The sequence below is a fragment of the Hetaerina americana genome, unplaced genomic scaffold (assembly GCF_022747635.1).
Source record: "Hetaerina americana unplaced genomic scaffold, ioHetAmer1.1.p SCAF_10, whole genome shotgun sequence".
Lineage (NCBI taxonomy): Eukaryota > Metazoa > Arthropoda > Insecta > Odonata > Calopterygidae > Hetaerina > Hetaerina americana.
The window spans coordinates 51,118,580-51,140,040 of NW_027286070.1; the positions used below are offsets into that span (position 1 = coordinate 51,118,580).

At 41.0% G+C, this 21,461-nt stretch overlaps 1 protein-coding gene across 1 annotated transcript in view; it reads left to right on the forward strand.

The window, feature by feature from the left end:
- The window catches only part of LOC139700328 (klarsicht protein-like), a 474,285-nt gene that overhangs the window by 390,508 nt on the left and 62,316 nt on the right, over positions 1 to 21,461 (forward strand). The window lies entirely within an intron of this gene.

Consider the following 21,461-nt stretch of genomic DNA (forward strand, 5'->3'; position numbering starts at 1 on the left):
CAAGTGTGGACCCTCTTTGAGGAAGATAAACAACTCCCTTGTCCGCCTTTTCCTCGTTGCCAACTGCCCGTCAAGTTGCCTGTCGTCATGGAATTAATTTGATTAGTTTTTTTCAGCCGTAGCTGTTTTTATTTTTATTCTAGAGAGGTTTTGAGTTCACTTTCCATGCAAGCCATATGTCTTTACGATAGACGTTGAATTGTTTGCAAAGAACAATAGGAGGTAAATCCTTATTAACTACTTATGCTTCTCATTACATATTTGTAGCTCTTTGGTGGTATCTATGAGTGAAAAACTTATTCTGCTACATTACCTTTTACCATATTTCCATGGCTAGATATCGTTGTTCGAAGTAAAATTATCCTACCTATCCCGGAAATGTCTTTCGGTCCCTCGGATGGACGTCTGAAATTTTCTTTGCATCGCTTCAGAAAGAAATTTCTATCTTCCTGCTTGTAAAGGCTTCTGGAATCGTGCCATTCATTTACCCTTCTTGCCAAATTATGCGCCTATTCTGGCAAGCGTAGTCGATAGTGTACAAATGGATCGGAAGCGTCTTTTTTTCTCTTTCGAGCCTTCTTTTGTTTCTTCTCGCCCGAGAGGCACGCGGCAGGAACACGTCAAACGAGCTTCCTCGTTTGTTTTTCGAGGTGGCTTTTTTTGCGTGCACCCACGACGCTAGGCAATACCTCTCACATTCACGCATTCCTCACGCCGCTTTCTCCCGGGATTCATGGGGTGGAGGGAAAGAGAGAAGGCGGTGATCTCTATCGGCCGTATTTGTGGCAGTCTCATAACTCGTCACTGTGGTCGTGGGTGGGCGTTAACTGGAGAATCGCGGAGGTCGCGCTCAGATGGGAATGTTTAGATGGCACGCTTGATGGTTGAGTAGTTATTGGGTATCTATGGGGGTAAGAGGGGTTAGTCGGCAAGTCATCCTTTATCTTCTCTCGGTTCTCCCTTTCTCTCCAATGCGATTCCTTTTCGATCGGTGTTATTGAGGGCTTTCATTTATCACTTTGGTACCCCTCAAGTATATTCAGGCGTGACCAACTGATGCCTGTGATGCACGTTTCGTGCGTAAAGGGCTTTCTCAAAATCCCCAAAAAACAACTCTGAAAAGAAGAGAACTGTTAAATACCAATCGAAAAGTGATTTGCTTGTAATTGGCTGTCTTTTGTGAACACATTATCGTATTCTACTTGCCATGAAATGATAAATGTTATCTTCAAGCTTCAGTGTTTGTAATGCGAAAAAAGATTTAAGAATTCGATATCGATTCGCGAAATCCTTGCATTATATTACTCATTAATGTTGAGTCGTCTCATCCGGGGTCTTCCTTAATCGCGCTTAAGGGAAATATTTGGTTCAAAGATAACTTTATGAAATGATCTGAAATTGCTTGAAGTTGATAGTGAATCAATGTTTAAGTTCAAAAATCTGTATTTATTGTATCACGTTAACCATTGTTTGATCACTTCAATACGTTTCTTTAGGTATACTGTGATGCTGCCTTTTTTAAGTCTCATTAAGTGAACATATTTCGGCGAAGCCGTCTTTATGCTTCTCGTTTATGCTGGTAATTAGTTAGGCAGATTTTGATTCTTCACTAGTTTTTAATTTACACGATGTTTTTAGCGGTTCATTTTCCTAATTAATTTTAAAAAATTTGTATTTAATTTCATTTGTGTGTGGTAATCCGTGCACGTTCTCGGCTCCCTTAATGTGCATTTGAGTCATTTTTATTTCCAACTCTAGTCCTCCCACATTCGGGTTCTCAGGGAAAGGGATTATGAAATGCTTTCCTAATGGATTTGAATTCCCGCATAACATCCAGCTCTTCTTTCACATTTGATGCAGTTCCCGTCCCGCAGTTATTCATCGTCGAGCCAAGTGTTGCTGCCCTCCACTCCCTTCTATTTATCACGTCCCTTAAAGGGTGCCGTCGCCTCCCTCTCGTGCTCCTAGTCGCCGCCCGCATTAATGCAGCTGTCTTCTCTTCACTGTCGGATTTTCCTCCTCGACGCTGAGGTATCAGTCGGGATTTGATGGTTATTCCCTTCCCTTCCCTCTCGCCGCCTAAACCATTGTGCATTTATTTCCGTGACGATCTTTCCGTCCCTCTGCTTGCAGTCACCCTACGCACCGAGGGGGGTTTTCTCTCGATTTTTTTTTTTTTAACGGTCACGTCATGCCTCATAGGCACGTCCGTTATATCCTCGAGTAGCGTAGACCTGCAAATCATGCTTGCGTGTGAAGCGGCATTTTTCTGGTCTTCATTCTGGAAAAAGGATGGGGGGAGGCAATAAAATAAATTGTGATCGGAGTTATTTAAAATGAGGGTTGAGATACTATCGAACTTCTGGAGTTGGAATTCTCCAAAGGATTTTAGCGATTATTAAGAAAAATTGGAGCGGGTGAGTTTTTTCCTGTAGTCGTCATTTAACAGAACAACTTATATACTTGAAGATCTGAGTACAAGGTACAAGTACGATTAGAAAAGAGATGACCGGAATAATAATGTTCTAAATCCTTTCATCCGTGAGTAATACGCGATAACTACCACCCGCTACAGGTCCTTGCAGGCTTTTTTTTTAAGATGTAGAATTTGAAAATGGTGTACAGTAGTCATAGGCCGAATCGATTTTGGTATCTCTTTTTGTTGCTCGCTGAGTTTCGCACTAGATGTTGTGTGACACCAGAGCCAGTATTAGCGTTGAATGATGCATTGCTCTGAACTGAAGAATTTTTTAACTCAAGGAAATATTTTTTTTACATATGTAAAAAATACTCCTCACTCGGGAAATTCCTCTTTTGCCGCATTTAGCGATGTCACTGACGGCTATTGTGAGTGGTCAACGGTGAGGGCTTTTTAAGAGAAAGTGGGGTGAACTGATTGAGTGGGTGAAATGCAAGGCCGCCGAGGAAGCCAGAGGCGAGCTTGTGAACGAGTGAGGATGGATGTAGGACACGTAAGGCCGACTGTGGGGACATGACTGACGATTTTTGTTGCGATTGGGCTGTCTAGATATCGGTCTCCACAGTTCCTCGCATCTTTTCGAGACCATTTTGTAATTGCGAATTCACCTCTTTGACGACGGTGTTGCTTCATTTTTAGCGATTTTGGGCTGCACTCATTTGTTTTTAGTTATTTCGCTCAAGTATCTGCGCCATCGTCCTTTATCCTGGAATTTGACGTGCTTTAGAAATAGGAGATTCATTCCTGAAGTGTTTTTTTTTGCAAGTAGTCCTGCTCTCATTTACTCGTAGAACGTAGATTATGAATACATGTGTACATGAATGTACAAGGTCGATCCCAAAAATAATGCATATACGGACTTAGTTTTTCCGGAAATAATACGTTAGAAAAAAACCCTCAAAACAATGTCCCCGAATGTCGGTTTGTTCGGTGATGGTAGAGTTCACCCATTACTGAGCCCGACGACGTGTTAAAGTAGAAATTTACCCGCGAAGGCCTAAGCAGATTCGAAATGATTGAGATTCTTTCATGCTCTCTTCCAAAACTGCTGTATAGACTGTGCCTGAAAGTAAATTCATTTTTCTTTTAGAATTCAGGGGTTACTTTCGAGTATGGCTGCCTACATATTTTTTTGGTATATAGGTTGCCTCTTCGAGTGTATCGATTGACTTCGAGAGTGAATTTCACTTTCGATTCAATATGAGATAGGTGCCGAGCCACAAAATGCTCAAATCGCAAATAAACTCGAATACATCGATTCTCCAGGAATGATTTATTTCTCACTGCTGCCCCTGAAAATCATTGCGACGGCCTAACTAGACATGCGTACTCCGTGAGTGTAAAATACGACATCATCCTCTTGATTAATAGCTCTCTCGTTTGGTATATCATCCTGTTGTGGTTGTTCGACGAATCCTTATATTGCGAAGGAGCTTTTTCATATCAACAGATTGTTTTCTATGCTTCGGAGAATTTAGAGAACGTTTTCAGAACTTTTTATGTTACGCGAGTAATTCCAGTGCTCATTCTCCGCAGTCTATTTAAGTTCTCTTGGTTTAAAAATCAGTTTTCTCGATCTAACTTTCTCTTTGTGAATGGTGTCTCTGTAATTGCTTTGCTCTAAGGGATGTTACATTATTTCCGTGGCTCATTGAAGTCTTTAAGATAGACTGACTGCAAGCACGCTTCCATTTTAAAGCGAAAAATTGACCCAGTTCAATTACGAAATTCTAATTTTTTGTGCATTTAGCTCAAAGGAATACGGAAAAACGCTTTGTGATTTGTTTTCCTGCTAATATATTTTTAGATATGTTTGAATGCTTTTTCGTGTTTATCGATATTGATTTCTGACACTAAAAGTTCTGACTCTGATTTCTCACCACGGAACATTAAAGCTGCTTTTTTCAATCTGTAAATAACAAAGAGGTTACCGTAGAAAGTCTTTTGAAGTGTGGTACCAATTTCAAAAGTTATGGGCGTGAACAGCGCAGTAGTTTAATGCTAAAAGAATAGTTTTTTTAAATGTAGTCCTAAATTTTATTCCTAAATTTTCCAGTCCTCGCGTATGACGTTGACACGTAACCACCGTGTGGCCAAATAGTCATATTATTCTAGTGTGTCCCATTTAATGGTTTTATTCTTCAAATGACCTATGCCGACGTCACATATGCTGTTCGTGTTACTCCGTAAGGCTTCATTATGGAACTTCATTTTTCTACTCCATGAGTTGAAGAACCTGGTTTGTTCCAAACCCAGGTTACTAATCGAAGCGATTGCTGAATTTTTATTGTCTTTGATGCTGCATTTACTCTGTGACAGACCGAGTATTGTTGGCATATTTAACGTCAAGTCTTCGTAAGATTCCTCTGGGCCTTGCAAATGTCTAACCAACCCCACCGAAATGAGTGGTTTCAGGTTAATCATATAGTATTTTCACAACACACTGTCATGTATACCTCAAGGTAAGGTATGTGGTATACATAATTAATTAGTCGAAAATGTATTAGCTTTTAAATGTTGGAAAGGATTTTTGTGATAGAAATGTTAAATTTAATCCCAATATTGTTGGTAACTTTTCATTTTATTTTTTGTATTGTTAGCGTACTAATTTTTCGGAATTCCGTGTCCATCTGGGAGAAAAGTAAGTATGGAACCTGTATGTCCATTCCCATATAAGTTGAAGCTGACCTCGTATAATTTATGCGGCTGAAACTTTTCACCAAACAGGAATCATCAGCTTGACCAGTTTTTCCACCCTTTATAGCCGCAATCTTACATTTTTTTAAAAATACTACGGTGAGTCTCCTCCCCGTAGATCAATAGTTTATTCCAGTAGCAACATACATAGTTATATAACACTGCTATATCTTGATTGAGGGGATACCTGCTCACGCTTAAATTCCCCTTTTTTCTTCAATCGCCAAAGTTACTCGCTGTGAGAGAACTCGATGTGAATTACTCGTTACTCGATGTGAATTATTGGAAAAGAATATTTCCAATCTTACATTTGGAAATATTCTTTTCCACAAAAACATACGGTGATAGGGCAATTGAAATAATTTCCATCGGTTAATTTTTAACGTTGAATTTGTTGGCCGGAGATATTCTAAGATGCCTACATTATTTTCTGCCACTTTCTTTCATGTGCTTGGCTTCTTGCGGAGCCCATGTAAGCAAAATACAGTGTCGGAAACTTTAAGCTACGCAAATATTTCATCTACTTGGGTAATATCCCGTAAGCCGCTGCAAGGGCGTGTGTTTTTACCTCGCTCCAAACTCCGTTCTCATTCTGTGTAATAGCTGTTTGGACCAACTGTATTTTAATTTTGTCTGCACTTATGGGTCGTTTTTAAGCCCTAAAAACATTCACCGTTGACCATTTTGATGAAAAATACACCGCCGTTAGTCCATGCGTTTTTGAACGGTTGATTTGCGAGACCCTTCTGTCTGCGTAAGTCATAATTGCTTGCAGAGCGTGAAAAGCAAGTGAAAACTGGAACTGATGAAGGTTATAGCCAACTGGCCTTTTCTCGTTTTGGCCGTTTGGACATTCATTCTGTCACCCTAAAAACAGAGGTGTTATCGCTTCCGTTCGCTGGAACTTCTTGACCTCTTTACTCTAATCAACCAGACTGCGTAGGCGTGTTTGCATTTCAAACGTTCGTTTTTTATACGCCCATAGCGCTCAGACAGGTACTTCTGTTGTAGTATTTGCATAACAATCTGTGACCTTTATCCCCGGTAGATAGCGAATTTGACAGAAGTTTAAAACTTTTGGGTGGCCAATAGTTTTTCTTTAAACCCCATGGTCACTCGGATCCTCTTGCTACCCGTGCTGATTTGGATATCACGCATACAGCGGGAATGCGATTTTCTTGGAAGGGAAGCTTCCCGGAGTGGAAAGGTACTTGTGTGGTTGTACTCGTTCTTTCCAATCAAGGTAATCATTTAAAAAGCGATCGAATTCCTTTGTAGGAGCCGAGAGAAAGGAACTCAATCTTAAAAGAGAAGCTGAGCCCCTTGGTAAAACTCAATTTTTGGTTGTAAATTGTTTTATTCACCTTTCTTTACGAAAGTGTTTCTTGCCGACTTGTTGATTGTCAGTAGTTATCTTTCTGGTGATTTCTACGTATCAAATTGGAGAGATGGAGAGTGCGATCATAAAATTGAGTGAAACCTCTCACCACCAACGTTCTAAGTCGATACGAGCTGTCTCATGGTACGTGTTTGGTTTAAATCGGCCCCACGACTTCTCTTTCTACTACGGCCTTGAATTTTTTTAATGCCGCTTCCATTTATGCAGAGCTGCCGTAGGGGTTCCTTGCATCTTCCTGTATTTTGTATTCTTGGGAAGTGGTCGCCTTTCCGCGTTGTTCTAAAGCCGTTTTTTCTACTTGTAGATTTCTCGTTAGATTCTCCTGTGGCCGTCTCCTTGTTACTATATGATTAAGGTCACCTATAGAGAAATTAAGCTTCCCTAGCCCTTAGCTTCCGTCGCACCTAAGGATTTAGATGATTTATAACGCATTAGTAACGGCCTTGACGGAACACTAGGACGGATTCGTCATACGACACCATTTATAACGAAAGAGAATACCCATACTCCGACGATAAGACCGAAGGTGCAATAATTTCATCCAATTCTTTCCCGTTGATCATATATTCCAGTAGTGGGGCATTGAATGGAAAACTTAGGGCCACTTTTCGCTGCGTATATTCAATTAAGTGTTTAGATTTCTTCAATAAACTAATCTTTCGCGAAATCTCATGCATTTTTCCTTCTGATTGATAACCGTTTTCCTTTATCATATGAATTTTCCTGCTAGGGAATCCGAAATAATTATGTGAAATCGGTTGTAGATTCAAATGGTTGTAGTTCATGATGAAATTCCTGTTATCTAAGTTGGAAAGGGATACAATTCTCAATTTACGGGGCTTCCCTAATTTCTGACTTTTGGCCATTTATTCGAGAAATGTTTTGTTTTCTTGAAATTATTTGCAGAGGTATGAATCTACGGTTATCCGTTTCGCAAAATAATTTTTTCCTATTATGTGGTCGGTCTTTTAGCCAACTTAAATATCCTTTTAGTCAAAATTATCCGGCACCAGAATGGATCCAGGGTTTCCTATTTGTCGTTGCGAATTGGGCAACTCAGCACTCAGGCTGTGTTCTCTTTGTGTTGTGAGTCTATTCAACCGAAATCATGAACCTCTCGAAGGATAAAGTTTCCATTCTTGAGGACTTGTATTCATGTCCATACTGAGACGTATGTAACTTCTTTCATATTGGGGTTAACGCGCCAACCTTATTGATGCGATTTTTCTCTTACTTCTTGAGAGCCCTAGTTCGATGGAATCGCCATCTCATTCGCTCGACCGCGCGCTCTTGGGATTTTTGCCGACGTCCCGGAAGTGGAGCTCATCGCTTAAAATTCTTCTCCGTGATCTTGATTTAAAACCGCAGACTCTGTTCGTCAACCGTTAGATACCATCTCAACTCAGTGCTCGCAATATTGTTGGTGGTTGCAGCACCGGAAGGGTTAGTGTGATCACTCCCTGTAGATCCGTAATTGTCATTAATTATTAGAAAACCACGCACTGCTTGCTTCTGATATACCTTTTCGGATTTACCTGCTCCTTCCGAATTTGCCATGGTTATGAAAGTTCGGCGTTCAGGCTCAAATTTGCCGACTTCTAGGGAATGAGACACCGCTCTGGCTGAAATTGTCTTATTGCCTTCCGTGGTTTAGAACTGAATTCGCTTTTCCTTCCCGCGGTTTAGAAACTTTTTGGCATATCGTTTTGATCGCTCTCGAAGGATATTAGTTGGTTGGATTCCGCCATAAGGAGTGATGTTCGCACATTCGCTTTCGTCCGTTGAAAAAAAAATTCGCATATGGATGCCTGTGGTCAGGCAAAAAAATAGCTTTCTGGATTCTAACATCAAAGGTTTAGGACTACAAAGAAAGGAAACCCGCGGGTAAGACTAGACTAAAAGAAAGGAACTGGCCAAGTAAATCCACCTGTGATTCCAAGGCATTTTTGCGATGCCAGCAAATTAGACCATTCGGAGAGGGCAAAAGAAAGAGGCTTAGGGGCCGATATATTTAAGTAGTAGTTGTTCCTTGGAGTAATTCACGTTTACAGCTGTTTTTAAACCTACTGCATTTGTTATTGATTTTTGTTACACTTCCTTACACATCATGAACAGTATAAATAGCCTCTTAAAATTCATATCAAAGACTGGCATTTTGGCGCACTGTACCGCTCGTCCAAGAGGCGGTTTGAAGTAAATGATGTGAATTTAGATGTTTGCTACCTCTTTTGGCACTATTAAATTGTCTTCTCCCTTCCCTAGGCTTGTTTAGCATCTCTATTGACAGGTAGCTGGGAAGTTATCTAACATCTTGTGCTTAAGAAAAGATTTAGCCGTCTTGTAATCGAGTTTGACCTGCCCGCTCTGCGATGCAGGTGGTCATGCGCCATGCCATAATTGACGGAATCTCAAATACATTTATTTCCTCACTCGTGGGCTGGATCTATTTCTCAAGCGCTAATTGAAGAGGAAATTCAAAAACTATGATTCAGCCGCTCGTCGATTATGTCGTTGTGCCTTCAAAGAGTTACGGTTTTTTTCGGGAACCAATAGGTATGGCCGTCTCACGATCACGTCTTCGTTAATCACATCGCGAATTTCCTCATTATCTTATTTATATTGACAGTTCCGTTTATCGCGCGGCGCAGGGCCCTTTTGCGATTCATATCCTGCCGGCGTGGCTAATAAATGGATATCTTTGTAATATTAAGCGTTGGTCATGTGAGGAGGGAGTATTGTTTGTTTATAGGGAAAGTGGAAGAGAGCCGATTGGCAATGATGGTTCGGGATAACATTAAACGCCCAATGACGTCTTTCCGGTCGCAGCGAGAGGGATAACTTCTCTATCCGCGGTGACGCATTCTATCTGGGTAATCTCTGGCACACCTGTTGGCGGGCGGTGTGCCCTTTGTTTGGCTCCGTTCTTTAGTCCAATGTGATCCACACAGTTCCCTCATTCCCCATCGGCCAACTGAATATTCTTTCCAAACCCATTTCTACTCCTTCCGTCCATCCGAACAAGTGACTTTTCTGACTAACCACCCTCTGGGATTATGGAAGACCGCTCTTCGATTGCCTCTATTCATTGGAAATCCCCCCTCCTGTGTCGTCCTTTGTGGTGGGGGAACGTTTCTCTCCCCTAAGCACGGCATCCATTCGGTACCCTAGGGTGCCATCTGAGCCACATGGCAACTATTTCTGAGCCTCGGTTCCATTCTCTCATTCGGACGGGCTTATAAGTCGGCGATAAACCTACGCAAACTAGTCTCCTCTCTATATCTCCCGATTCGAGGCGTAGCGTCTCTTGTTAAACGCGCAGCGATTTCTCGAAGCCATGCGGGATTAAGGAGATACCTCTGTATGGAATTTTGGCTTTTATTTTGTTGACGACCCTCTCACAGTTGAATGTATAAATGGCAGTTCTTTTTTGTTTACGGAGAATTTTATTTGACTTGAGGAGTTTTAACTTTTAACTTTGATTTGTAATTGGGACATCCTCACGAGTTCAATCCAGTATACGTTTATAGCGCGAGGCAGTTATTTGTGTTGATTTCAAATATTAATCAAATTCATATCCATAACCTGCTATGGAACGATTAGGGTTCCGAGGTAAAAATATCCATTTCTCAATTAGTAAATTAGGAATTATTTACAGTGCTTCTGTTATATTCTGACGAATGCAAAGCTAATACATTTTAACGTCTATTTATCATTATCATCTTGAAGAAAAGATTCTTTTCGACTGCTTTATCTTTACTGCTGCCACAACTCTTCGTGTACGCGGTTCCAAGCAAGTAACCATTTGATCCAATCATTTCTCTGAATATTTCCGTCTATATTTGTCGGCAAACTACTCAGATCCAGGTGTTTATATCATCCTTGTTCATATAATAGCGTCCAATGCCACAGGAAAGGTAGTGATTTGGAAGGTAGCTGGTAAATAAAGTGCTTACTGATATCAACTCCCCATTGCGTGTTGTACTCCAGAGGATAACGCTGAAATGATAGTGATTTCTTCAATAGAGTAATTTTCAGGATTTATTTATCTCCTCAATTTTCATTCCCTTTTGTAGAGTTGTCATGATTCATTAACCCAGTATCGCTGATCCGGGAGCGAAAGAGCCAGTCTGTAATGGTGTGGCAATTAGGCATTAAATGTTTCCTATCGCTTTGGATCGGCATTGTGCTTTATAATAGAACGTCCTTCACCGGTTCGAATTTTCGAAAAGCACACTGGTTCATTTAGTGGGAATGCGGCCGACTCCCTTGTTTTACCTCTAAATGTTTTTATCTCACGCTCTTAACAATGAAACTTTCTCCACACCGAAATGGCGTCACTTTTTGCTTCCACATGCGGGCGACATGCCCGGCCACACAACACTTTTTTCCTTCCCTATGTAAACCCCTCTTTATCTCCTAGTCGCTCGAGTTTTTCTGGCCACTCTTGGTGCTATGGGGACGTCGGGAGTGCTTCATTAGGTCTGCCGATCCCTGACGTCCGTGTTAATATGTGCTGTGTGAGAGTCCCTAAAAGATCATACTGCAGAGGAAACTTATTTTTCCTTTTGAGAGTTACTATTCATGTACGTTGCGGTACGGTTTGGTCCCGGTTGGTTGCTCAAATACCTATCCTGACTCGGATGAGCCATCAAAAATGTGTGCATGTAGTCAATTAAAACATGAAATTATTTGATTCAATTGTGACATTTAAATGGATTTTCTACGTAATAATTCGATCTGGTTAAGGATATTCAGTTAAATAGATTCATGAGTGTCACATTGGAAAAAATTCCTAGGAACTTCAAAAAGTATGTAGTGGCAGATAAGGTATGGTAAACATTCTCCGATAATATCAATTAAGTAAAAGATTTTGACGGTTTTCAAATCGCCATTTTATCAATCCTGATTTGGAGAAGCGCAAGGTGCCACGCCAGGACAGAAATATTTAGGATAGAAAAAAGTTCTTAAAAGAGATCTTAAAAAAATACTGAAAACGCGTAGACGAATGATTTTCACATTCAATGCCCTTGTGTTTGCTATCAATCTCTGTGAATATATTTCTCCTTTCATTTATGCGTCCGAGATATCATTTTATTATTCAAAATCTACAAATCTCACAATTTGAGGGAAAGGACGATGTTGTCAATACAATTTTTGTGTGAATCGAGAATATTATCATTGCAATGACTCAGGCCTGTGTTTGATATTTTTTTACGTTAGGCCGTTCCAATCATGCATTGCTGTACGAGCTCGTACACCTAAAACGCGGGCTAATTAAATATTTTGATGAATTAACAAAACATACAATACACTTTCAAAACGGTTAACTCCTAATTTCGATGGGTATCGTCATTGTTTCTTAAAAACGGCCGTTCCTCGGTTGGAAAGTATCTTTGCTTTGGAAATAATACATAACTGTTAATCAAAGAGTGTCTTAATACCAATGGAATTTCAACAAGTGATGGCCTCCTCAGTGAATGTAATAGCCTCCCTCCTTATATATATACTTTCTCGGAAAGTAATTCTGGATCAGCAGGGTTAATAGATAAACCAGGATGGAAGCAGCTCAAACTAGACATCTTAAGTTGAAGTCCACACATGAGTGGACCTCACAGTTCATTAAGAGATATATACTTGTGTAGTCGACTCCAGCCATGGCATATCTAAATATTATTTTTTCCCTAATCATTTCTCAATCAAATCAAAACCTAGATTAAACAACTGGTATTTGCGATACATACGGAATCATATATCATGCCTTCTGCTTGTTACGTTTATAAGAGTTTTATTACAAGTTCATAACTCCCTACTGTAAAATGGAAGAACTGTGCCGTAGCAGCTGCCCACGTTCAAATTGTCGCGTTGAGGATGCGATGTTTACGCATTGTTAAGAGTAGAAAGCTTCAGTATATCGTACCCCCATATTCTTTTGCATGGCTGGAACTCAGGCCTCCGCCTTTGACGCAGTCGTCTCTCTTTCGGACCGCGATCGGCATTTCCTCCTTGCACGTCGCGATTCAACGACGCTCTGTTCTTCATCGTCGGTGCTGCACTGGGTGGGAGGGGTTTAGTCACCGCTGCTCATCTCGAAAGCATCGAGCCAGATGGCGTTGTTTGGAGTTCTCAGTATCTCCTCCCGATTTGCGCTTCAATTGCTATCTCAGCAATATCCGTCGCCTTGGTGATATATCCTTCCCCAGGTGGAGGATTACGTTTCACGTTATCTTTTTTGAGACCCTTCTGCTGGTGGCCGGCATTCGTATTCACCCCCTGGTTTACCTCGCAACGGATCGCTCACTCTTTCGCTATCGCTTGAAACAAGGTGGCAAAGGCAGCCCTCGGGGTATATAAGATGTTGTGTTCCGACTTTCGGAAATACAAGCTCTTTAAAGAAATGCATCGCAAACTCAGTGGGAAGTGACTAAAGACAAGGGTAGTATTGTATCGTTCACTTTATGTTGGTCGATGTTTTTAAGATTATGAAGTAATGATTGGAGTCGTTCTTTAGTTTGGTCAGAGAAAGCGTTCATGTAAGGATTCGCTACCCTATTTATTTAGTCATGGTCCTCAATTTTTAACAAACGCAATGATCTCTAGCGTTAATTTTGAACTATCTGTAATAACCAACTAGGCTATATTTACTGATCGTTCCATGATTATAATGTGAAGAACTTAAAATTACGGGGAACATGCTGGTGGTTTCCATTGTGCCGATGTATTTCATAAATTAAATATATCAATAATATTTATTTAACGTATTTACTTGAGCGAAATAACGAATATTTAATAGGTTTAATAGAAAAGCGACTGTGCTTTTGCGTTCATGACAAATTTATTCTGTAGCAGATCTGATAACCGTGACATAAAGTATAGGCTTGAATGACAACGTTTATTATTTAATCCCAATAGCTGATGTTTGTACTGATTTTTTTCCTTCATTAATCTGCGTGTGCCAAATTCTTTATCTCCACTTCCTTTGGTGCTTGCACTCCCTATCATTTAGCAGTGGGTGATTTTGCAGGGTGTTTACTTTCTTGAGACATAAAGAAGTCTGAAGGCCATTTCCCGCGACAGCCCTGTGATATGCTCACACCAATCAACTGCTCGCGGCTCGTGTCGGCACCGCTCTGTCCCAAATATTGATTCAGGCATCTCGTCTCTCTTCTGTTTCAATGAGAATTTCCCCGAAAATAGCTCGCTAACTTTCCCCACGATAGTTTCAACGAGTCTCTCGTCTGCGGGTTTGAAAGTGATAAGTAACCTGCCGAAGGTGGTTCTCTTGAAAACACACCGCCGCCTTAATTAAATGACGAAGGAACGGTCCCCGGTTGGCTGCTTTCCGGAGAAAGCCATTTTAGGAGTCATGACCCCTTAAAAGACCTAAGCCTCTACTCTCCGGATGTCAGCCCTTCTCTCCCTCGAAGAGCTCTTAATCACTTCGCGAGAGCGCGCCCACTTAAGCTCACACGACCGCGAAAAGGCGATCTAACTCGGGAACAATCAAATGTTATGTTTTCGGATGCGATAGAACCGTGTCTAGGGGGTTATAGATGGTTGGGAAGAATAAAAACGTCCAGACTAATTAGTAATAATTGTGATACCGAAGTTCAAGGTGCTCCATAGGGAGAGGAAAACAAATTAAGTCATTTCATGTACATGAGCATACATTCAAGTAATTGTAATTTTCGACTTTGAATATGTAACCTTTCATCGCATGGCCATATTTATTATTTCTTGTTTGTATATTGGTTTTGGTTTCCGTATTCATCTTCTAGAAAATCACAAAGAGCTTTGAAATGAGGTTCGTTGTGTTACCATAAGGTACACGGCAGCCATAAATTAAAGAAATTTCCTCCGACGTTTAAGGAACAAATTTTGAATTTTTTCCCTATAAATCGCGTTATACAAGGAAAAGTAAGTTTTCGGCTCCGTCTGTTCACGGCACTTGTTGTATTTGATTATAATGACTAGAATTTCTTTATGTCAGGTTTCATATCGTGAAATTTGAAAAAGAGGAATAGAATATTCTTTATCAATTGCTTAAAAAATAATAGCGCTCGTGCGTGATGGAAATCTTTGATCGCGGTTCTGGTAACCAGGTCGTAGGTGGTACGAGACTAATGAAGAGAATTTATTCCAAGTATCTTTCATATGAGTTAGATTTTTCTGTGGGCAAATTTAGAAACGGTAATGATCGAATTCAATTTAAAACTCTCCGAAACAGAATTTTTACCTTGCCGGTTTCTGCAAAATCTCTGAAAGCATGATATTCGATAGCATATGTTCGATAATGCATGGCAGTTGGCTGTTTTTAGGAGATTTTCCTCAGTAATGTTATTTCCGCTAGGCCCCCCATAATTTTATTTTACTGAGGCTCAGTTGCGTATTTTGAACGGTTGAAATATTGTATTGCTAAAGTATAAAATACTTGTTAGCGTTGTCTTTCTACTAATTATTTATCAAAAAGCTGGTATCTTTTGTATTGAGTAATTAACAAGCATTCTGGAAGCGTTGCCTTTCTTTTTAGTGGAAGATAATTATATACTTGCTGGCATTGCTAATTCTTCGAGAACAATTCCTTAGGCAATAGTTTTCCTAGCATGACTTCTCTTAAAAGTATTCAAACTAAGTTATTTTTTAAGTCAGCACAGTGAATTGGGTGCAAGAATGAATTCTCACATTGCATTCTGAAACTCGATAATTGTATATAAACCAAGTACCTTAGCGTGCTTAGTTTACATCGTTCTGAGTATCTTCCAGCTTATAAAAATGAAATGTATCCTTAAGGATTGCATTGAAATTACCCAAAACGGCGGTATATATTTTTGGATTATTTCGGTTAAACTTTTCAGAAAGGTAATATTGTGAATTTAGGAGTAGAATAAACCCTGGTGGCAAAATCCATAATACAGCTTAGTTCTTCTGAGAAGCCGAGTGCGCTTATATTCACTTGCGTCCAGCGCTAAACATATTTCGCAAATCAGGCCGCCTGAAAAGTGATGAAAAGCCGTTCAGGTTTCATTATGCATAATTATATCCGCAATTGTATTGAAATAATTTTCTTTTGTGGGATTTTCTTTGGAAAAAGCTTTGGAAAACTCGAATATTCATCAGGAACTTCGTTTCTCGAAAGCAATATGCTCATAACTCTTAAGAGATTTTATTAGGTGCTTCAAATTGGTGGTAAGCGTGAACCTTTTTTTTACCAATGAGCGTTCATCCTTACACTTCTTTGTTTGCCGTAAGATGTTGGATGAGCGGAATAACGCTCGTCAATGCTTATTTTTTCAATTTCATACCGTCTCAAATATATCTATATTGGCGCTTGAATGATGTGAAATTACTTCGCTCTCCCCGATTAAATGTATATGCGATCAATGGTTACTCTTGCGACATAGAATCTTTATGCCGTGATATAAATGCTCCCCCCCTCGTCCGGTATTTTTATCTGTGTTTCGGCAGTTTTTGTGTGTTTCGAATTCGCGCTGCCACGGGTATAAGCTGTCTTTTCCGCCTCGGCGGTGCCTGTTATTCTCGCCAAGGAATCTTGGGAGTGTGTAATTTAAATCCCATCGCCCGCCTCTTCTTCGCCGTGGAGCTCATTAGCGCCCGTCCGCGTAGGCTATGGCGTGTGCGTGCCGTGAGTGACGTGAAAACCCTCCCCCTTGTCTATCATTGTTCATCCTCTCGGACTTGGCTTCATCCATCCGCACGCATTTGCTGCTCTCAAGATTTGCGGTCCGCCTGGTCCAACGTGTGTTTAACTGCCATTCTGTCTGATAGTTCGTGCTGTGGAACACATGGGTGGCGAGGATTTCAACTAGGCCTTATGAGTCTCCCTTTATACTTCAGGATAAAATAAAAGCTGAATGAATAATGCGTTTTTTTTCTTCCGAAGGACTGATAGGGATTGATAGGTTGCGTTAGTGCACCTTTCTAAGGGATATTGCGGTGTATATCGATGCTCTCATGGCTTATTTTTCTCTTGATCTTGAATACGATATTCCATAGCCATTCTAAGATTTTTTCCCGAACTTTTTAGCAACTCGCTCTTTAATGTGCCGCAAAGGACTCTTTCAATTGTTAATTAAGTCGAAGCTGCGAATTAAATACTCGTTAATAATTTCGGAATGTGGTGAAACTCTGGCAAAACGAGAAATGGGTCAGGATTTAAAAAAATGCTCGCAACTTTGCATGCTTTGATGTTACTTCTCGTCAAATGAGCCAATCAAGAGTTAACTCTATCCAATGAAAATGATAATAAAAAAATTGTGTGAATAATCATGTCTTAAATGGCTAAAATAAAATGATTAGTTTTCTATATTTTTCCATAAAGGCCTTATGTTGCGACATAGGGTTATCTGCGGCGGCGCGGTTAAATAACTCAGTTCCAGAGCTAAATATTTCTTTTCAATTTTATTTACCTCACGAATTTTTGCCACGTTGGCCATTTAACCAGGTATACCCCAACTTCATGTATCTGGGAGCTGCTTTTTTGTTTTGAAATTAAAAGGAGGTACTCTCACGGTGATCTTTGATTGGTGCACGCATTCTGCGAATATATTTAACCTACGGAGGCCAAGCACCTTTGCAGATTAATCAGAAAGGAGCGAAGAGTTTGGAGTATAATTTTGTAATAAAATCAGTACGGAGCGTGGCGTCGTTTCTTTCTTATCATGCCCCGCCTTCCTGCCAAACCTATTTTGGCCCAATCTTTTTTTCTAAATTGCTTTGCGACACCGCAAGTTGTCTGATTAACGTATGAACCATCTAATTACTGCGCATTTTCGTCGAGAAATTCAACGGTTTTGGAACAGATGGTCGGGAACCCAGAGTTGAAAGAGTCGGTTGGTTTGTATCATTGCCCTACACACACACTCACACTCGCACCCGGGACTGGGATGGCGGCCGGTTGGCACTGGGGACTCCGGTTCTCGAGTCGGCGTGGGTGAGTGTTACGGGGCGGGGAAAGGAATTCACACAGGGGAGTGCAAAGGGCGTCGAGTGGCGGCAGCGGTCTCCTCACTGTCTGTTCCTGCCCCCCCCCCTCTCTATCCCGGGAAATGGCGCTCCTGGAACGATGTCGCGACACCTCCGCTCAATTCCAGTCTCGAAGGTGCACATCCCACCTTGCGTTGCATCCCGCTTTTCTTCCCACACGCGTGGCTCCGATTGAATCGAGTGAAGCCCGTCCAATAGACATTCCTTTTCTTGTTGATGGAATTCGGCTCTGGTCTAAAACGACGCCCTTTCTCCAGAGCTCGTGACAAGGACGCGGGTTCGCCCTGCTCCATTTCTATTGTCTTTCATGAACAGAATGGCATTACGAATGAATGCCGAATTAATAATTGGTGCCACTCCACGTCTGTTATTTCTCAGTGTTATAACGAGTCGCTCCAGATATTCACTGAATAATTATGCAACTGTTAGCATAGTATTGAGTCTGGTCGTGATGCTAAGAACCAAAAAGTGATTCGGTCTTTTACCAAAGGAAAAACTATAGTTTTGACTGTGATTTTATTCCCCTTTATTAATTTGTTCCAATTTGGTAGGTTCTATTTTTTGGAATATATCCGAGAAATCGTTTGAAGGTTCTTTTCAATTTAATATTTTTCCTAGACTACTTGGGCTCCTGAGCATCGTAGTTAACGTATTAGGCTCCTGAGCATCCTATCCCCGCTCTCCAAGTAAATCCCCGCTACCGTCGGTCACGAGTATACTTGCCTGTATGTGCATTTCCAGCAATTGAAAGGGACCAATGTGAACTGGACACATGTTCATTGGCTTTTATTATAATGGAATGATTAAATGATATATTTTTTATTCAAAACTGCATTCACTGTTTGCAGCTTTTGAGAATTCAAGCGGCACTGAGAGCTAATTATTTTTTCCGCTACATTGTAATTGGAGGCTCTTTTTTTAAAACATATTCATCAATTTGCCTTTACACGTGTGCCTCGTATTTACCCTTTAAAACTCCTCAATGAAATATTCTCCAGTTTAATTTCTTCTTGAGTGGCCTAATTTTTGGTGGTTGCTAAGATATCTTGACCGACATGTTAATAAAAAATATTTTCTTTTAAGGTACGAAGGAAAGTTTTTATTCCTGTTGCTTATGTCAAACCCCTGTTTGCAAAACATGCCTTTCTTGGTATTATATTTTTTTCTTTTTTTCTATTTGTTGGAAAAAATCGATTTCGGCATGACCAGCTGAACTTTTGCCTTCACATGTTTGGATTTCTTTCCTTGAAAGCCAAAAAGCTGAAATTCATTTTCCATATATATTTTCGGACTCAAGCGCACCCTCAAAAGCGCTTTCTTGATTGAAAATCTTCTACTTGAAGTATCTGTCTGAAACACAGGCCGTTGGGGCAGACCAAGAAGCATTTCCCAATGCCTTTTGTTTTTGTGCTCCACCCACGCTAATCTAAGTGAGGGGCACTTTTCTCCGAATGTGTGACTCACTACACCCACGCTCTCCCCACACCACCCACCGGTTGGAGGACACCTGGGCGTCACTTGCCCGCTCACACGGTTCCTTTTCCGATCGTGCCCGTGACTTCTTCACCCCTTTCGTTGCCGTGACTGGAAATGGTCACTGATCTCCCGGTTCATTGGATTATCGTAATAAATATGTTTTCATGGCACCCCCTAAATTACATACTTTTTAGCAATGGCGGTGTGATTACTCACTCTACTGGGGTAGTGCATTTGGTTAATTCACTGAATTTTCAGGTGCTTACCAGGAAACCAGTTATAGTTGATAGTCAGTTTCAATTTTACTATTCTCTTTCCTCATTGAGTCCATTCATTAGTTTGGGGTAATCAAAGAAACACCATGCATGCTGTTTAATTCGAAGCACAGGTCTCATTTTGAAGCATGCGTGGTGACCTGGAGCACAGTATGTATGCATTAGTAATGGAAAGTGATCCTCTTACAATGTGGTCTTCTTGTGATCCATAGAATGGCAACAGTTCGGGTTTGATAATCTTCTTTCTATTCTTTAATTCTCAATCCACTGAGTCCTCGTTTACAAAAAATATTCATATTCATTCTATGGCTAGGGTACGGACATCGTATGCACCACACAAGTCGCCGGTGCGGTACCACATTAGCCGTTAATTATTTGTTAATTGCGGAAATTGTAATGTTATTTTAAAAAGGGGGTTCTTGAAAAATTATTATAAATCTTATTCAAATTGCAGAAAGGAAGTGAAGAAATGACACATGGAATCGAAACCGCCTTCTTTGGCGTATTTACTTACCCCCGCTTAAGTCTCGATCACGAATTATGCTAAAGGAATAAAGCCTAGGGTTATAGAGATTATTTATCTGCCATTTTGAGAGTCTCTTTATATACGGATAGCATAGCCTGCTTTTGTAGTAATTCACGTAAAAGTATAAAAAGTTAACATAATTGAACCTTCGTTTAAGATTGTTCATAGCTACCGAAATTTTCGCAAGAAACGTAATGGCGCGAAAAAAAACAACAAATGTTTCAACTATTGGTAAATGTACCCCATGTAAGTAAAATTCTATTGCCTAATTTGATTTCTATTGTGGCACTTAATGTGGTGACATGTACAGCTGTGTGCCTATTGAAAACAGCAGCTGTCAGGATTTCCATTTGTAAATCTAGTCTCCGGAAACGGAAAAGATCGGGGAGAAACCGGTAAGGGAGGAGAAACGCAAGAAAGTTTATGGAATTTCGTCCGAAGTCGGTTTGCATAATTTTGACCTTGTGAAACAGATTGCTGTGCGGTAAATTACGCAGAGTCCACCACGTGAGAAACAATTCAATCGGGGATCGAGATGGTGCGGGGGCTAACGTACTGGCTTCCCACCCTGAGGGCGCGGGTTCAAATCCCGGCGGTGTTGAATATTTTTCAGAGGTATCTTGATCCCTACTTGACCTGCTTTGTGGAGGGCACTTTGAGTGAGTACGCCGTCCGTCGGATGGGACATAAAGCTGCGGACCCCTTGGTGCCTTTCGTAAAGAGTAGGCTAATGCCGACGCCGGGTTTCTCTCCACCCTTCATCCTTTCCTGTCCATCCCCTATGGCGCAAATGACCTTAGCTGTCGGTCGCCTCCCCTAAAAACTACTACTACTACAATTCAATCGCAATTACCAGTTTTTCTCACAGTCCGCTCAGGCTCCTTCAGAGCTGTTGAAGACGGATTACAGCGGGTATAAAATATTGGTCGCTCTCACGGCGACTGTAAATTTTAATAAGTTTCATCAATTTCGTTGTTGAAATTATGAACAAAAGTTTGAACTGGAAAAAACAGACGACACATTTATTGTATGAATAAGGACCGCACAAATGAATTTACGAATTTCGGAACAGGTAACTAGATGGGTGAAGACAGAGAAAATTTTGAGTTTTTCTGCTCTAGCAAGGGCCATGAAGAGTCGAAACGTTGAAGAGTTGAACTAGTGAAGGATGTTCGTATTCGGTTGGCTTAAGATTATGGGGTCCGCACCATGGCCTCCGGCTGCATCATTGATACCCCCCGCCGTTGCTTGTTTTCCTTGATTGGGGTAGGGGCTAGCCCCATCTCTCTTTCACCCTCCGCTCCTCCCCTTTACCGTCATATTCTTCAGCGAACCCACTTGGGCTTCCCCTCGAGCCTTTTCCATTTTATCCCTCTTGAGAACCCCATCGTGTTCTGCATCCACGCCCCAATCGGCCCACCCTTCGGCGTCCCCTGTCTATCACCCTTTCCCAAAACTCTCTCATTTCCGTCGTGCGGTGGATGCTGGGTAGGGTGCTCCTAAGGTTGGTCGCTGTTGTTGCTGTAGTTGCATGTCTTTCTCGTCCAATAATTCTTCTGAAATATTCACCGTGACTTCGGTGCATTACTTTTTCAGCCAGTGAACGCT